This window comes from Macaca fascicularis, chromosome 9, assembly GCF_037993035.2.
Source record: "Macaca fascicularis isolate 582-1 chromosome 9, T2T-MFA8v1.1".
Lineage (NCBI taxonomy): Eukaryota > Metazoa > Chordata > Mammalia > Primates > Cercopithecidae > Macaca > Macaca fascicularis.
Genome location: NC_088383.1, coordinates 34,555,026 through 34,573,659, shown reverse-complemented (window position 1 = coordinate 34,573,659; position 18,634 = coordinate 34,555,026).

Genomic DNA, 18,634 nt, shown 5'->3' with positions numbered 1-18,634 from the left:
TGTAACACCAAAGCTTTGGGAGGCCAAGGTGGGAAGATCACTCGACGCCAGGAACACAAGACCAGCCTGGGCATCATAGCAAGACCCAGTCTCTACAAAAATTTTTAAATCCTGAATCAAAGACCAGAGGGGAAAATTCAAAAAATAAAAAATTACCTGGGTGTGGTTTTGTGCATCTGTAGTCTCATCTGCTCGAGAGACTGAGGTGGGAAAATCGCTTCAGCCCAGGAATTCCAAGATGCAGTGAACTATGATGGCACCACTGCACTCTATCCTGGATGACAAAGTAAGACTACTTCTAAAAAAAAAAAATTAAAATTAATAAATAAATGAATGAAATAAAAAGCAGCAAGAGTTATAATATTTATGGAGAAATTCAATGATCTATTTTTCAATCTGAAAGCTTGAGAATGAAATTTCTGTAATCATAGGCATCAGGACTGACTTCTGGGCTTTGGAGATGCTGGTTATCAAACTGACATCAAATTGGCTAATACAACAAAGGCCACCTTTCCCCAAAGGGTGTGCATTAGGATGTCCTAAATATGACACTCCCCAAGGAGATTTTACAGCTCTCCCTCATGCCACTATGTGGGTGTCCTTCCCAGATACTTGACTCTGCCTGAATATATTCCTGCAGAATCCTGTCCTTCGGCCTGGCCCAATGTGGCAGCCAGAGAATGAGCATCACTTTCATGTTAAATGATCCTGCCTGAAAGTCATTATATCTGAATGTGTGGACGTGTCCTACGATTTTGCATGCCTGAATGCTCCTTAGCTGACTCATAAGAAATGTTCGAGGTTGTTTTCTATGTCCCACAAGTCTGGCTAGCATGTAGGGATGAACGCTTTGATGTGATGAGCAAGACCTACCTGTAATTTGCCGGGTGCTAAAATTAAGCTTGGCAATAGCTTACGGGGGCAGAAGAATTTGTCCTGGTGACCTGGGGCTTCCAGAGACACACAGATAGGCAGGAAACAGGTGAAGCAGAACCGGGGAGGAGATGCCGTTTCAGAACTGATATGAAAAACGTCCAGGATGAGCTTGTGAAGGAATTGAAAGCGGGGATGGTGGTGATCTTAGCGTGCAATGTTATGAAAAGGCTGAGGGAGAGGGAGGGAGTTGTTTTCTCACGAGACTGAGACCTGAAGAGACTGCTGGAGAGACACTGTATTGTCACAGCAAGAATAATCAGTATGTTGGCGTTTGGACTCTGGTGACAGGGATGAAAATGAGATTCTGTGAAAGGCACATCAGAGTCAATAGGCAGGAGCGTGGCTGTGGCAGGAAGGACGAAACAACCACATTGAGACAATTTGCTGAAGAAAGTGAAATTGCCAATAATTGCCTCAAACTGAGTGTGTAGGGTAGGGGGGCATGTGGGGTGCTTAGCAGAAAGAAGGGGGAGCTCAGTCTCCATTGTGTTAACTTTGAGCAGCTGCTGAGACCTCCTGGTGGGAACACCAGGGAGACAGTTGGATAGATTACTGCCCAGAGGGAGACAATGCCTTTTGGATTTGTATGGCCGTCGGATCCAGCACACCGACTCTCTCTCTCTCTTTTATAACTTATCATGGCTCCATGTGACCTTCTACCTCTGCATGCGTACTTCATGCGATCAAGACTGAGCCACGGGTGAGAAAGTTTAAAAGAGATCTGCACTCAGTGACACATTCCAGCAGAGCTCTATTCACTAAAAATAGGGGTGAGATCCATGCCTTGCTTAGGCCAGTTTGTATGTGGCTTCCGGATTTCTATTTATCAACAGGCTGTGACTTGGTGCAGCTGCAACAAATTGCATGCACTATTATGTGCGTGGCAGCCAGAGAATGCCCAGCGCACACAGGGCCACTGGGTGAGTGTCAAGTCGTGACAATACCAATAATTCTTATATTTTTAAGGCAAGTGCTCTACAGGGAGGACTCTAAAAGCATCATATAATTGCCCGCAGGATGCTCTAATGAGGTAGGAAGGGAGAAGGAGCTGCTTCCCTGTATTATCTATGGAAAGTGGAGACATGGGTTAAGTGAATTGCCCAAGATCAAACAAGAATGACAACTGGACTCCTTCTCACCTCTCTCAAAAAGTGGATTTTCTCAACCCTGATCTTATTTCCTGTGAATAATGTGCATTGAAACCTGTATTCGGAGACCACCTGCTCAATCCAATCTCAGGGAGCTTCTAACAGGCATTAAATGGGAATAGAACCTCTTTCAAGGGCCAGAAAGATCACTTCTTAGAGGAAAATTAATCCTTAATAGGAAACATATCCTGAGGCTGCTGGGGGCCTGGGGAATACAAGGTCTCTGGGTGATGCTTGAATCAGTTTTCACACACAAACGCACATGTGCACACACACACGCGCACACACACACACACACCCTGCCTCAGATTGTTTAAAAGCTTATAGAGCTATAAGAGTTAGGAGTCACACATAGAGCCCCAGGATCTCATTTCATGTGCTACCTTAAAAGTCAGTGGGGAGTGAAATAGAAAAACTTTGCCATAGGACAGACACAGCCGTGTAGAGCCATGGGAAGGAAATGGAAAAGACCATTGCCAGACAGACATGTGAATGTGGAGTCTGAAGAGAGACAAAATGGCAAAGGGCCAACACTTCAGAGAACAAATAATGCCTTTTAGGCCACAGAGCCTGGGGAAGCATTAATGGTTTGTGGAAACGCCACTATGCCAGTAATGGATATAGTCAAAACTGGATTTGATTTAGTGGTAGCACAGTTACTAAATGCTATGGTCATTTTTAGCATAAACTTTAATATAGATAGATAGATAGATAGAGAGAGAGAGATATATATAGATATAGATATATACATAGATATAGAGATATACATAGATAGATATAGATAGACATAGATATATAGATGGATATAGATATATATAGATAGATATGGATATATATTGATAGATATAAATATATACATAGAGATAACACATAGGTGGATATAGATAGATATAGAGATAGACAGATAATAGATAGATAGATAGATTCAAAGGCAAAGTCATTATCCCAACACCTCTTTAGAAAACATTACCACATGATTGAAAAGGGAGATAGTATTTTTATTATTTAAAATTCATTTTCAGATACTATTTAGGCCTGTGTCTTCAAATAGCTTCTTTTTATCTTCCCACACTCATATCCTATCATTATTCTATATGAATGTGTTTTGAGATCCATATTGAGAGGCTACCTACGTGATCCAACTCCAAAAACCTCTCATAGACATTAAGGGATCAAAATACTACTTCTCTAAGGTGACGGTAAGCTCATTTTTATAGGAAAATAGAAGCTTACGAAATCTCCTGAAATAGCTGGTATTTTCAGTCCTCATTTAGTTTCTAAGGAGAAGGTGATCTCTTGTTGACTGTTACAAAACTATGCCAGAGATAACAGAAATCTTGTGTCTATTGAAATTTAGTTCCCAGAGAAGGGTCTTAAAACTAGTCATTAGTTTTTGTCTTTATATTTTTTGTTGCTTTTTCTTATTTATTTAGGCTGTTTAGGAAAAAATAGAGCTTCCATCTATTAAGCCCAGCATTTAAGAGCTCTTTACTGTAAAATACCAAATAAGTGGGCAATCTTCCAGAAATTTTCAACACCTTTGTTGAAGAGTGGGCATGTAATCACACAGGCGTGGGAGTGTTGGCATTGTCTTCTCATTTAATACCTCTGTGGAATAGTAGGATTGTGAAGTACCTAAGAGAGATGATGGCACCCAGGTGTGTGATACTTGTTCTGATGCTAAGGCAGGAAGGACTTGGAGCTAGCTGCCTGGGTTTAACTCTAAGCTCCACCTCTGCCTCCATGTGCAACCAGAGATAACCAAGTTAGTCTTTCTGCACCTGAGATTCTTCATTCATGAGATGAGGATGGGCTGGGCACGGTGGCTTACGCCTGTAATCCCAGCACTTTGGGAGGCCGAGGCAGGCAGATCACCTGAGGTCAGGACTTCAAGACCAGCCTGGCCAACGTGACAAAACCCCATCTTTACTAAAAATACAAAAATTAGCTAGGTGCGGTGGCAGGCACCTGTAATCCCAGCTACTTGGGAGGCTGAAGGAGGAGCATCACTTGAACCTGGGAGGCGGAGGCTGCAGTGAGCTGAGATCGCGTCACTGCACTCCAGCCAGGGCAGCAGAGCAAGACTTGGTCTAAATAAATAAATAAATAAATAAGATGAGGATGATATTAGTGCCTGTCTCCCTTTGCTGCTGGAAAGATTCAAAAAGCTAATGAGTGCACAGCATAGAACATTTGTGGCTGAGTTTGCTGCTATCACTGTCATCGCTATAATTTTTGTTAGTGTCTCACTTGGCTACCAATTTATATTTATGGCATCTCTTTTGGTAATTTTCTGAAGCTCTGGAGTCCCTCTCTGGCCTATGGCTCTCTTTATTTTCCTTGGGAGTGTGTGTTGTACAGAACATAACTGGTGCTATTGAAATAAAACAGAACTTCAAAGGCTACAAACAGCTGCTTGTTTGTCTAATATATAGCATCGGCAGTTCCAACAAATAATTGGTCAAGGGTCCCTTGTCTGAGCCAAATTTTGCTCTTCAATATTATTAACGAGGATTTCACTGATAAACCGTGGTTAAGTCAAACTTTGATATTTGAATAAACACACTCAGCCGCAATCACACGTGGGAGGCTCCTTTGAGAGCCTCCAAGTAAACGTTCTTGAGCAACTGGATTGCAAGCCAGCAGGAATCACAACCCCACACAGGCGCTGCAGTGATCACATTTCTTTCTTTCTGGGGGAAAGAACAGCTAAAGGTTGGTGCAAAAGTAATTGCAGTTTTTGCCATACTTTTGTTTTTTGAGACAGAGCCTCGCTCTGTCGCCCAGGCTGGAGTGCAATGGCGCTATCTTGGCTCACTACGATCTCCACCTCCTGTGGGATTATAGGCGCGTGCCACCACACCCAGCTAATTTTTGTATTTGTAGTACAGACAGGGTTTCACCATGTTGGCCAGCCTGGTCTGAAGCTCCTGACCTCAGGTGATCTGCCCGCCTCGGCCTCCCAAAGTGTTAGGATTACAGGCATGAACCACCGTGCCCAGCCGCCATAACTTTCAATAGCGAAAACCGCAATTACTTTTGTAGCAACCTAGTATGTAGTATGTAGTATGTAGTATGTAGTATGTGGATTCCAAACACCAAATCCCTCAGTCAGAACGTTGGGGCAGAGCTTCCTCAGAGCCCACTTAGAAGTGGGCAGGTTTGCCCTCCCCTCGCAGGACCCCTGACTCCAGGCTCCCCTCCTCTCATTCTGAGGACCTCCTCAGGAAGCACAAGTGCTCTGCATTTGTTCTGACTTCATTTTCCCATCAAAACCGACTACTTTCCAGCCTGTCCCTCTACACTCTGCTAGGAATAATCTGATAAACTGAATCTAGTTGCTGTAGACTGTGTGTGTGTGTGCATGATGTGTATGTGTAAAACAGCGTAAGTGCAAAAATCATCTTGAAAAACACTAATGGTTGAGTCTGTTAAGTTCCCAGATTTAAGTCACATTTTAACAAATGTCCATGATGCCTTCAAATAAAAGACAGAATAACACAGAGAGACCTCGTTTCAAGATCAGTAGGAGAGACTTGTTGGAGGAAGTCATTTCTACTATCTCTCAAGTCCTGTGACATCTCTATGACAACTTCAAATGTTATGTTGGCCTTGAAAACAGCATTAGAGATCAAATGCTGCATACACCAAGTCCAAAGGTCTTGGGTTGACTGAAGCTTTGTGGCCATGGATTATTTTGAAATGATTTCTTGTTGGAAGAGACTGTAAATATGGCTGGGAGACAGTGTGAAGCAGTGCCAGAGTTTTGAGGCTAAACCAGGGTTTCCAGTCTTGGCTTGTGTGTTAGTATCGTTGAGGAATGTGACATGTTTCTAATAGAAACAGTGACTGTGCTGTCGTGCCCCTCCACAAGCATCCAACCTGGAAGAGTAGTTTGAAGAGATAACAAGCTTCCTTCAATCTCCTCCATCTCTAGTTAGGAATCACCTATCTGTCTGGGCACAGTGGCTCACGCCTGTAATTCCAGCACTCTGGGAGGCCGAGGTGGGCGGATCACTTGAGGTTGGGAGTTGGAGACCAGCCTGGCCAACGTGGTGAAACCCCCTCTCTACTAAAAATAGAAAAATTAGCCGGGTGTGGCGACGAGTGCTTGTAATCCCAGCTACTGGGGAGGCTGAGGCAGGAGAATTGCTTGAACCTGGGAGGCAAAGGTTGCGGTGAGCCGAGATTGTGCCACTGCACTCCAGCCTGGGCAACAGAGTGAGACTCCATCTCAAACACACACACACACACACACACACAGAAGAATCACCTACCTAGACCTACTGGCTCTAAGTCCTAGTTATGCCAATCATCAGCTAAGGGAGTTTGACAGGTTATTAAGCCTCTCTTAGTTTCCTCATCTGTATAAATGGGGACAATAATATATAGCTTGCAGTATGGTTAAGATTGAATGAGATAACATAAGTCAATTGCCTTGTACATTGTAGTCAATCCCAAAATGTTAGTTTCATTACCCGCAGAGTCAATTCCCTCGTGGCCGAAATGAGGCCTCTGGCCGTTAACTGAGTTGCTCCAGATCAGCACACATCAGATATTTCTACATATCGGTGGCCAGGATTTTACAAATTATAACTGATTGACAAAGTTAATCTTCAACAAAGCCCATTTACCATTGATGTCCTTTCCAGAAACACAGAGGGCATGATTCACTCTGGGACAAGTGCTTCTCAGGTCTCAGGGTAGATGTGAGCTTTCAGGCCGTCAACTTCTAACAAATTATGTCCAACACAAGTATGGTAATTTTGTGACAATTGTTACTCTGCTGGAAGTCGAGATGAGACGACCAAATATATAATTTTCATGTTTCAACTTTTCTACACCACGTTATTATCTTTAAATAGAAAATGATGTACAAACAGAATGGTTAGGTGCTCTTCCCCCCTTCTTTCCTGTTAGGTCTCTTTGAACCTCAGTCTTCAAGTTGTCTAGAAAGTGCTGTTTTCAAATATGAAGGGCCAAAGTTTCAATTGGCCTGCTTTCTCTGTCCTTCTGTTATTTACAGGTGCTGATTCTCAATGCAAAAATTCCAATTTACTCGTGTAATTACCCAATTTATATACACAAAGGTGGGCTGCCACTCACAAAAATTAATGCAGCCCCAAATACTGCAGGTGAGGCCAGTTCTTATGTGATTCTTACTTAACACATTCAGACCTGGCTGGGAACTTCACTGGCTAAATTATTTAAGTTATGCCACATCTCTTAATTGTATGTTAGTTCCTTCATGTGGCCCTAATCTAATTTGCCCACAGATGAATCTAGATTTGACTTTACAGGCAGTGGTGAGCTCAGTGAGTTCTTCAGAAGGGTGATGTGATGCTGCTGGAATGTTTACACAATGAATGATTGACTGAGACACATGAGGAGGCCATCACCACTGAAGCAATGGGTATTGGCTTGAACATGTCCTGGAGATCTGGAAGGGCAGCACATCTAGTGTGTCGTAGGTGGGTAAGAAAAGGACTTGCTCCTCAAGAAAGTTGGTCATACTCAGGTTGACTGAGATGACTCTAAGAGTCTCAAACTGCCTAAGAAAATATGGGTTGTTTTGACTAGAGGGAGAAGTGATTTAAGTGTTCTTGTGTAAAGACATTAAGCTTGGTAAAGACATGGGCTTTGATGGAGGGGACCACACCTCATTCATTTCTATTATTATTATTATTTTGAGACAGGATCTCTCTCTCTTGCCCAGGCTGGAGTGCAGTGGTGCGATCTCAGTTCACTGCAGCCTTGACTTCCTGGGCTCAGGCAATCCTCCCATCAGAGCCTCCTGAGTAGCTGGGACCACAGGCACATGCCACCAGGCCCAGCTAATTTTTTGTATTTTTAGTAGAGATGAGGTCTTGCCATGTTGCCCAAGCTGGTCTTGAACTCCTGGGCTCAAGTGATCAGCCTGTCTGCCTCCACCTCCAAAAGTGCTGGGATGAGCCACAAAGGCATGAGCCACTGTGCCTAGCATCCTGTAGTTTTTTTATACAGTGTTTTGACCTGAGTGCATAGATGTTCAATCAGATATTTGGTGGATAATTGACTAAGTGACGTGGGAACATCTGAACAATAGGATTAGAAGGCAAAGCAGGTCCAGGATTGGCTGAGTCAGGTTTTGGCATTGAAGTTTTACATGACTGACAATTTTAACTACGTAAGATGGCCAGTGAGTAAAAGATATGTAAAAACAGCATGTTCCAAAGGATGTTCTTCTCTGACAGATTTCTCTCTCTCTGGGTTACTTGATCTGGTTGGTTGTCTCTGGGTGGCTAACTTTTCCTTACCCTACCGTTACGCGAACAGCAAGAGAAGTGAAGTTTGGTATCTCTAAACCTGGACTGGTATGGCTGTCAGGAGGCAGGAGGAAAATGATTTTACCTGGCATTGAAAATGGTAAAGTCATACTCATGAAACCCCATTAAGGCAGGACTGCCCTTTGTCCTGAATGTGATTCTGCAGCCGGACTGTGCATGCAGGTACCCAGTGATGACAAGGGGACCCTGACAGCTAGGCAAATGACAACCAAGTGGATACCATAAGCCTGAAGTTATGCGATGTTCATATCTGTTCTATTAAAAGCTGCTGCATACCCATAGTATGTTTCTATCTTTGTGCCTGGCAAGATTTTTTTAAGCTCTTAAAATGACTTGCCATTTAGGTAGGCAAGGCTCCAAAGAATTAAACTGGAAATAACCACAGAGGCTGGCTTTGTGTTTTGACTGGCCTGCAAAAAGAGGAAATTTCCCCTTCTCTCCTCTCTCCTTTCTCGCATCTCTTTCTCTTTTTTCCTTTTGGATTATTGTCATGTGGTCTTCGTGTGCCGCTCATTTATTCAACAATCTGTATAAATTTAACATCCAATGATTAATGCTTTCCCTGACAAATTTAAGGAGACAATTGCACTAAAATTCCTCTGATATCCACAGCATATTTAAAAGTCTCATTTAGGCCAGGTATAGTGGCTCACGCCTGTAATCCTAGCACTTTGGGAGTGGGAAGTAGTGAATCACTTGAGGTCACGAGTTCGAGACCAGCTTGGCCCACACGGTGAAACCTCATCTCCACTAAAAATACAAAAATTAGCCGGGTGTGGTGGTGGGTGCCTGTAATATCAGCTACTCAGGAGGCTGAGACAGAATCACTTGAACCTGAGAGGAGGAGGTTGCAGAGAGCCAAGGTTGGGCCATTGCACTCCAGCCTAGGCTACAGACCAAGACTCTGTCTCAAAATAAATAAATAAATAAACACACAAATGTCTAATTTAACAGTAACACGCCTGGCTTTTGATGCTTTTTGATTTGCCTTATTATTATTATTTTTTGCATCAGGATGTTTTCACCTGCAATCTTTTCTGCCTCTTCTCTGGTTCTCCACATCTGTGGGCTTCCCTGGCTCCTTTCGAAGGGAAGCATGGTAATGAGAGAGGGTAACGTACAAAGGTCAGAATGTGCCCTTTTTGCTCTGGCAAGCCAAAAATGTTAACGTGACTGGCGGTGCTAAAAAGCAAGCTCCCAAATTGGCCTGTTAATCTTCACTGGTCACGTTTGAGGAATTTTCACTATTCCACTTTCCTGATAGGGAAAGTGAATTCCAAACCCGAGGCCAATACTTTCAAGGTTATGGGAAAAGTAAATACTTTAGTGTCTGCAAATAATCCTTTCTTGCCGCAAGAAAAAATACCTATTAATAAAATAAAAATTGTTGTGCAAATATTTCTTTAAAGAAAGACAATAAAAATGACAAGGTGTTTTATACAAAGACCTCCAGCCCATTGTAATGTCCTGAGTGACTACTAATGCTGTATTAACCCCAGAGAAAACTGCTTGTAGGGCATGAGCTCAGGAGTCCTCGACTCTGGGAAGCACTGTTTGAGCTGAGACCCTCTCAGCCTGTATAAAAGATAAGTGGAAGGTGGCCTCCCTTTAGGAGGAACACATCTCTCCTTTGCTTCCAAAGTGGTTTAATGTGAAATATATTTGGCCTTTGTCCCTGGTTCCTGATACTGAGTTCCTAAAACCCTGGGAATTTCCTGAGTGATAGGAATGTCTTTTGTTATTCATAATGAACCCCTTTTGGTCACACCTAAGTTTATGTTAATGAGGTGACTTAGGGTGGGGTCCCTAAATAGCCTCAGGTTGGGGCTGAGGAAAGACCAAGCCACTAGAAGTTTGGAATTTTCAGCCCCACACACTAACCTCTGAAAGGCTGGGGGAACTTGGAGGTCAACTTCTATAGAAACTCTCCGTCAAGATTTGATGAGCTTCTGGGTGGCTGAACATGTGGAGATGCTGGGAGTGTCAAAGGCTTTTGAGCCAGAGCAATTCCATCTTGAATAGGGGCTGGGTGAAATAAGGCAGAGACCTACTGGGCTGCATTCCCAGGAGGTTAGGGAATTCTAAGTCACAGGATAAGATAGATAGGTGGTTGGCAAAAGATACAGGTCACAAAGACCTTGGTGATAAAACAGCATGTGGTAAAGAAGCCAGCCAGAACCCACAAAAACCAAGATGGCAACAAGAATAACCTCTGGTCACTCTCACTGCTCATTATATGCTAATCATAATGCATTAGCATGCTAAAACATTCCCACCAGCGCCATGACAGTTTACAAATGCCATGGCAAAGTCTACAAGTTACCCTATATGGTCTATAAAGGGGAAGAACCCTTGGTTATGGGAATTGCCCATCCCTTTCCCGGAAAACTCATGAATAATCCACCCTTTGCTTGGCATATAAACAAGAAATAACTATAAGTATAATCAGCTGAGCAGTCCATGACAGTGGACCTATGGAGTAACCATTCTTTTATTCCTTTACTTTCCTAATAAACTTACACTCACTTTACTCTGTGGACTTGCCCTGAATTCTTTCTTGCATGAGATCCAAGAACCCTCTCTTGGGGTCTGGATAGGGACCCCTTTCTGGCAATAGGAGGGTGGTATGTGGGAGAGGGCATGGAGGCTCCACAACCCCCATACTGAGAGAGAGTACTAGCTGGATTTCCTAGGCCGACTAAGAATCCCTAAGCCTAGCTGGGAAGGTGACCGCATCCACCTTTAAACATGGGCTTGCAACTTAGCTCACACCCGACCAATCAGAGAGCTCACTACAGTGCTAATTAGGCAAAAACAGGAGGTAAAGAAATAGCCAACCATCTATTGCCTGAGAGCATGGCAGGAGGGACAAGGATCAGGATATAAACCCAGGCATTCGAGCCGACAACGGCAACCCCCTTTGGGTCCCCTCCCCTTATATGGGAGCTCTGTTTTCACTCTATTTCACTCTATTAAATCTTGCAACTGCACTCTTCTGGTCTATGTTTTGTTATGGCTCAAGCTAAGCTTTCACTGGCCATCCATCACTGTTGTTTACTGCCTTCGCAGACCCGCTGCTGACTTCCATCCCTCCGGATCCAGCAGGGTGTCCACTGTGCTCCTGATCCAGTGAGGTGCCCATTGCCCTTCCCCATCGGGCTAAAGGCTTGCCATTGTTCCTGCACGGCTAAGTGCCTGGGTTCATCCTAATCGAGCTGAACACTAGTCACTGGGTTCCACGGTTCTCTTCTGAGACCCACGGCTTCTAATAGAGCTATAGTACTCACTGCATGGCCTAAGATTCCATTCCTTGAAATCTGTGAGGCCAAGAACCCCAGGTCAGCGAACACGAGGCTCGCCACCATCTTGGAAGTGGCCTGCCACCATCTTGGGAGCTCTGGGAGCAAGGACTCCCTGGTAACAGTACCTTACCCTCTCCATCTTTCCATCTGGATGTTCGTCGCTACCCTTTATAATAGACCAGTAAATGTAAGGGAACTGCTCCCTTGAGTTCTGTGAGCCATCATTGTGTTACTGAACTGAACTGGGGTCTGCTCGCCTGATGCAGTAAAGTCAGACACTGAGAACCAGGTTTGCAGCTGGAGAAAAAACAGCATTTATTGGATGGCACCCTGCAAGGAGAATGGGCAGCTAATAGATCCAAATTCCCCAATAACTTACAGGCAAGGGTTTTTAATATTTATTTGTTTGCTTGTTTGTTTTTTGAGATGGAATTTTGCTCTTGTTGCCCAGGCTGGAGTGCAGTGGTGTGATCTCAGCTCACTGTAACCTCCGCCTCTTGGATTCAAGCAGTTATCCTGCCTCAGCCTCCCAAGTAGCTGGGATTACAGGCATGCACCACCACTCCTGCCTAATTTTTTGTATTTTTAGTAGAGACAGGGTTTCACCATGTTGGTCAGGCTGGTCTTGAACTCCTGACCTCAGGAGATCCAACCACCTTGGCCTCCCAAAATGTTGGGATTACAGGCATGAGCCACTGTATCTGGCCAGGCAAGGGTTTTTTAAAGGCTCGGGTACGTTTCAGGAAAACAAGTTGCAGGTCAAATCTTAAACCAACACATGGAGGTTAAGCGTTAGTCTGGCGTGGGGGTGTGACTCCTTCCAGGACCCTCAGGAAGAAATTTAGAGAACAAATGGCAGTCAGAGGTCAGACCTCAGTTTCCCTTCAGGTGACATCCATGTGACATCATGTGAGTTGCTTCCAAAAAAACAATGCAAGTACATATGTCAAGATGTTACCCTTCCATTTCTATAGGGAGCCCAAACACCTTGTGGCTCTGGCTTGCTTGGGAGTTTACTGCTGCTATCTTCTTGCTTATCAGGCTGCTCATTTACTTTTTTTTTTTTTTTTTTTTGGACACAGGGTCTTCTTCCATTGGCCAGGCTAGAGTGCAGTGGTGCAATCATAGCTCACTGCAGCCTCCAACTCCTGGGCGCAAGTGATCCTCCCTGCTCACCCTCCTGAGTAGCTGGTAGCTAGGATTACAAGCACATGCCACCATGCCTGGTTAATTTTTGTATTTTTTGTAGAGATGGGGTTTCACTGTGTTGGTCAGGCTGATTGTAAACTCCTGGGTTCAAGTGATCCTCCCACCTTGGCGTCCCAAAGTGCTGAGATTACAGGTGTTAACCACTGGGCCTAGGTGCCTGGAAATTCCCTTATAGAGACTCAAGACTTCTCCTGGAAGGCCTAAGAGGGGTCCCTGCTCCATCTCACTAGCAAATTATCCAATCCAAAGGGGTGGAATCATGAGACCCTGATTTATAGCCAGTTAATCAAAAGCACAAGCTGCAACCCATGATTCGCCCTTGGTGTCTGAAGAGGGGGCAGCCTTGTGGGGCTGAGCCCTCAATCTGCGGGTCTGACAGTAGTTCCAGGTAGTGTCAGACCCAGTGACAGAATTGAATTGAATTATAGGACACCCAGTTGGTGCCTGCTGGAGAATTGCTTGGTGTATTTGAAAAAAAAAACAAAAACAAAAACCAAAACCACATATCTGGTTGCAGAAGTGTTATATGTTGAGTGTGAAAGCAGAGAGAAAAAACAGTTTGATTTTTCCTTTACATAAAGGTTCTGAGTAAAGGAAGGAATGAAATGAAACAGAAGGTTCTGGTATCACCTGGTGTAAATGAAATTCAGGGCAGTCAGTAACAAAGTCATCTTTTAAAGCTCTAACAATCAGAAAGCTTAAATGTGTTTTATTTTTAGGTTTATAAAACTTATAACTGGGAAAGATGTTAGATCTCAGGTATCCACTCTTCACACTTCTTTTGTCTTCCCTTCCCTTCTCAATGAGCATCAAACCCCTCCCAGGTAAGGAAGATTTTAGGACTGAAACCTGGTTAAAGTCATAGACCAAGGACAAAAGCAATCTGACTCTGGTGGGATGTTGTGGATGAGGATGTTACTCAGAAAGGTGGCTGAGGCCAGGTGGGGATCACTTGAGCCCAGAAGTTTAAGACCAGCCTCGGTAACATAGCAAGACTTTGTTTCTACAAAAATTTAAAAAACAAAAAAATTAGCCAAAAGGCATGGTGGTGTGGACCTGTAGTCCCAACTACTTGGGAGGCTGAAGTGACAGGATCACTTGAGCCCAGGAGGTCGAGGTTGCAGTGAGTCATGATCATACCACTGCATTCCAGCCTGGGTAACAGAATGATACCCCCATCTCTATAAGATACAAATAAAAAAAGAAATAGCCAGTCATGGTGGCACACACCTGTAGTCCCAGCTACTCAAGAGGCTGAGGCAGGAGGATCACTTTAGCCCTGGAGTTTGAGGCTGCAGTGAGCCATGATTGCACCACTGCACTCCAGCCTGGGCCACAGAGGAAGACCTCATCTCAAAAATTAAAAATTAAAAGGAAAGTGGCCAGCAGGAGGGGTCAGAAGCAGAAATACAAAGATACGTTATCCTCAAGTCAAGGCAGAATGTGACAATTGTCATAACTCATGCACAAAGAAAGCTGTGGGTCTTCAGAAGACAGTAAGTCCACATCCTGTGAGATTAAAAAAAAAAAAAGGTAATAGAAAACCAATGGTTGTGGTTCAAAGTGCTCAAAAACCTAAGGTGTCAGATACTGAGCAAACGTGATCCTGTTGTTTTAATTTTGCATTTTGTTTTGAGTATTGGTGGCATTTGAGCCATTCCCTTAAAAAGTAAAGGATATGTACCCTTTTTATTTTATAGATAGATACAGCTTTCTTGTGGCAAGAAAGGATTATTTGCAGACACAGAAGTATTTATTTTCTCTTCATTTTCAAAGTACTTGCCTCAGGTTTGGAATTCACTTTCCATCATGAAAGTGGAATAGAGAAAATCACCCTTTATTCCTTTTGTTATTGCAAATTTGAAACATAACTGTCATGTCTGTCATGACACTGGCCTTTTTGATCACTTAGGTGTCAGACCCTGGGCTGGGGCCTTTAGTGACAGGATCCTACTTAATCTTCCCATTTTACAGATGAGGAAACAGAGGCTCAAATTGCTTAATTGGTCCAAGGTCCCAAGAGACTTAAACCAGGGCTGTCTGGTGTGGAAGCCCAAGCACCTTCAGTTTCACTTCACTGCTTGGGACTGGTACTCCCTCAGTCCACACATGAAACCACCTTTGCAAGATTATAATAGTAAGAGAAATCTGACATAACTGACGCTATCTTGCTTCTGACCTCCAAGTTGTCCTTGATCATTCCTGGGCATAGGCCAAGCTAACTTTGGGAGAAGTTTAGTTTATAGTTTAACTTGAAGGCAAAGATGATAATAGTCTCTCCCTAAAATTAACGCTCTCCTGGTTTAGGGATTGAAAACCACCTTTGTGAGTCTAATAAGAGAGCATGAGAATAGGATTATGGGAAGGGCATGAACTCTGCTAAAATGTAACATTGTTTCTATAATCACTTACTGCTCAGAAGTCCTATAGCCAGGAGTCACAAGGTTTGTGATTTCCCCAGTTGCGCCTATAGATAACATTACCATTGTAAAACTGAAGATGGGTTTTTGGAGATATTTCTCAGACTGACCCTACCCAGGCTCATGACTCATGACTCAACTAGTCCTGTAGCCCCACACCCCTGTGATTTAATTCACAACCAATCAACAGCACACATTTCCTAGTCCCCTGCTCACCAAATCGTCCATAAAACCTTGGACCTCTGAGCCTTTAGGAAGACTGTTTTGAGAGATAACCCCAATTCTCTCACAGGGGCCATACTTGCATCAATTAAACTCTTTCTCTACTGCAATGCTGGGGTCTCAGTGAGTTGATTTTGCCTGTGCAGTGGGCAGGAAGGACCCACTGGCAATTACCCATGCATTGCAGTGGTAGGGGAGCCATTGCCCACCTGATCCCTTCTATCCTTCCCCTTCCCCATGGCTCTTGAAACTTTCCTATTCATTTGTTGTCTCTTGGTTCTTGAACTTAATTTACTCTCCTCCATTGTGTTTGAAGTGAATTTGTTGCATGACTTTGTTTGTTTTTATTTCTGTTTTTGACAACAGTGTTTTGATGGGGTTTGAGAGAAAGAGGTGGTGGAGACACTAGAAGCCTGAAGGAAGCAGAGTCAGAGGCATTAGTGACAGAATAATGATAGTATAGACCAGGGATTCTGAAGGAGATTTGTGTTCTTCCTAATTCTGTTGAGGCCAGCTTTGCTTCCTGATCCAGAAGATGTTGTCTCCTAGGCCCTGTACTGAACTTAACACTGAGGTTTAAGGGGTAAAAACTGGAAGACGAAAAATGAACAGAAACCATGTAATATTTGGGTAATATATTTAAAACCTTTGCTTTCTCTTTCCAAAATTGCAGGCATTTTTTTTTTTTTTTTACATTTTTCTTCCTGTATTGGACTGCAATTTACGTATTCATTAAATAATTCATTACTGGTATACATGAAAGAGGCGGTTTTTAAGTATGCATTAATTTATTAAATTGAACATCACCTAATAGTTGCAAATATAATCTGCAGTCCATGGGTATGCTTGCAGAAATCTGCAGAGGAATTCCCACAAATTTTGTGTTAAAGCAACTCTTCATGCTTTGAAATGTGCCTCTTGCTGGCTTTGCATGTATTTTTATGAGGAATACAAATAAGTGGACATAAATAAAACATTTAAAAACTATTACCCATCCAGATTGCTATACTTAATATCTGAACTTGGGGAAACCAGATTGCTTTTATTGGCTAGCTTTCTAGGTAGAGGAATATTTGAAACTGCTAAATGTTTTGAAGGTAGTATTAAGGGATTAGTAAACTGAAATTTTAACTTCCATAGATCTATAATTATCTATAGAGAGAGTCTTGAAAGTCATAGGCTAGTTTGAGACAATCAGGGTTTGCACCTTTTAAAATAATACAATGAAGAGTTGAGTAAATGTCTTCAGGGCATGCTGAGTGATGAAAGCAAATCTTCACCTGTAAGACTAAATTATTTTTAAATGCTCTTTATTTATTTTATTTTACTTCATTTTATTCTTTTGAGATGGAGTCTGTCGCTTAGGCTAGAGTGCAGGGACACAATCTCGGCTCACTGCAACCTCTGCTTCCCAGGTTCAAGTGGTTCTCCTGCCTCAGTCTCCCAAGTAGCTGGGATTACAGGCATGCACCGCCACTCCTGGCTAATTTTTTGTATTTTAGTAGACAGGAGGTTTCACCATATTGGCCAGGCTGGTCTCAAACTCCTGACCTCAAGTGATCCACTCCCAAAGTGCTGGGATTACAGGCATCAGCCACTGCAACTGGTCACATATATTTATTTATTTATTTATTTTTATTTATTTATGTATTTATTTTTTGAGATGGAGTCTCTCTCTGTAGCCCAGGCTGGAGTGCAGTGGCGCAATCTCTGGCTCCGCCCCCCAGGTTCACGCCATTCTCTTGCCTCAGCCTCCTTGAGTAGCTGGGACTACAGGCGCCTGCCACCATGCCCTGCTAATTTTTTTGTATTTTCAGTGGAGACAGGGTTTCACCGTGTTAGCCAGGACAGTCTCGATCTCTTGACCTCATGATCTGCCTGCCTCGGTCTCCCAAAGTGCTGTGATTACAGGCATGAGCCACCATGTCTGGCCACATTTATTTTTTAATTGTCACATATGTTCATTGGGAAAATGGAAAATACAGAATATAAGTAATTTCTTTTTTTTTTTTTTTTTGAGACAGAGTCTTGCTCTGTTGCCCAGGCTGGAGTGCAATGGTGCGATCTTGGCTCACTGCAACCTCTGCCTCCCAGGTTCAAGCAGTTCTCCTGCTTCAGCCTCCTGAGTAGCTGGGACTACAAGTGCCTGCCAACACACCCGGCTAATTTTTGCATTTTTAGTAGAGGCGGGGTTTCACCGTGTTGGCCAGGCTGGTCTCAAACTCCTGACCTTAAGTAATCTACTCACCTCGGCCTCCCAAACTGCTGGGATTACAGGTGTGAGCCACTGCACCCAGCCAATAAAAATATTTTAAGAGAAGCATTCACAATTCTACTACCCCAATTTTTGGGGGAGTGCCATGAGAATACATATTCATCTACACAAAGTAATTACATAAATATATTAAATATACAATTATACAACTACCTTTTACCATTCAACATTTTTTATCTTAAGCATTTTCCATAATATTAACTATGCCTCAAAATATCATTTTCGAGGACTGAATGAGTTACTATCTTTTGGATATCCAAAAGTTAATATTAACAGTATTCCATTGGAATGCCACTTAGAATTTATTTAGCATAAATAAATAACCCTAATGGACAATCTTATATTTATTTATCTTTAGGTTTGTATGTGTTTTTGTATAGATAGTTAAGTAGCTCGCTTTCTTAGGACGATGTCTAGTAGGAGAATGCCTAGGTTAAAGATTATGAGCATTTTCACAATCCACATTTGGATCCTAGGTCAGTTTTTCAAAGTCATCCATGCCAGGAGCTGCTGATTTGTAGCCAGTCTCCTTTGGCGAGGGTAGACTGCCATAACGGACAATTCCAATTTATGATGGGTATCGTCCCAATTGGCAGATACAAGGCTCTGTGAGTTTGGCAGCAATAGGTTCCATCCAGGGCTTATTTTACCTCCACCTGCCCAGAGTTCATTATGGACCCTGGAGGAAGGCCCATCCATCCACAATGAGCTCCTAGTGGGCAGAGGAAACAATGGCAGCTATTGAGATGCTGGCTGGAGATGTCAACTTTATGCAGACAACTGTGTCTCTCTTATT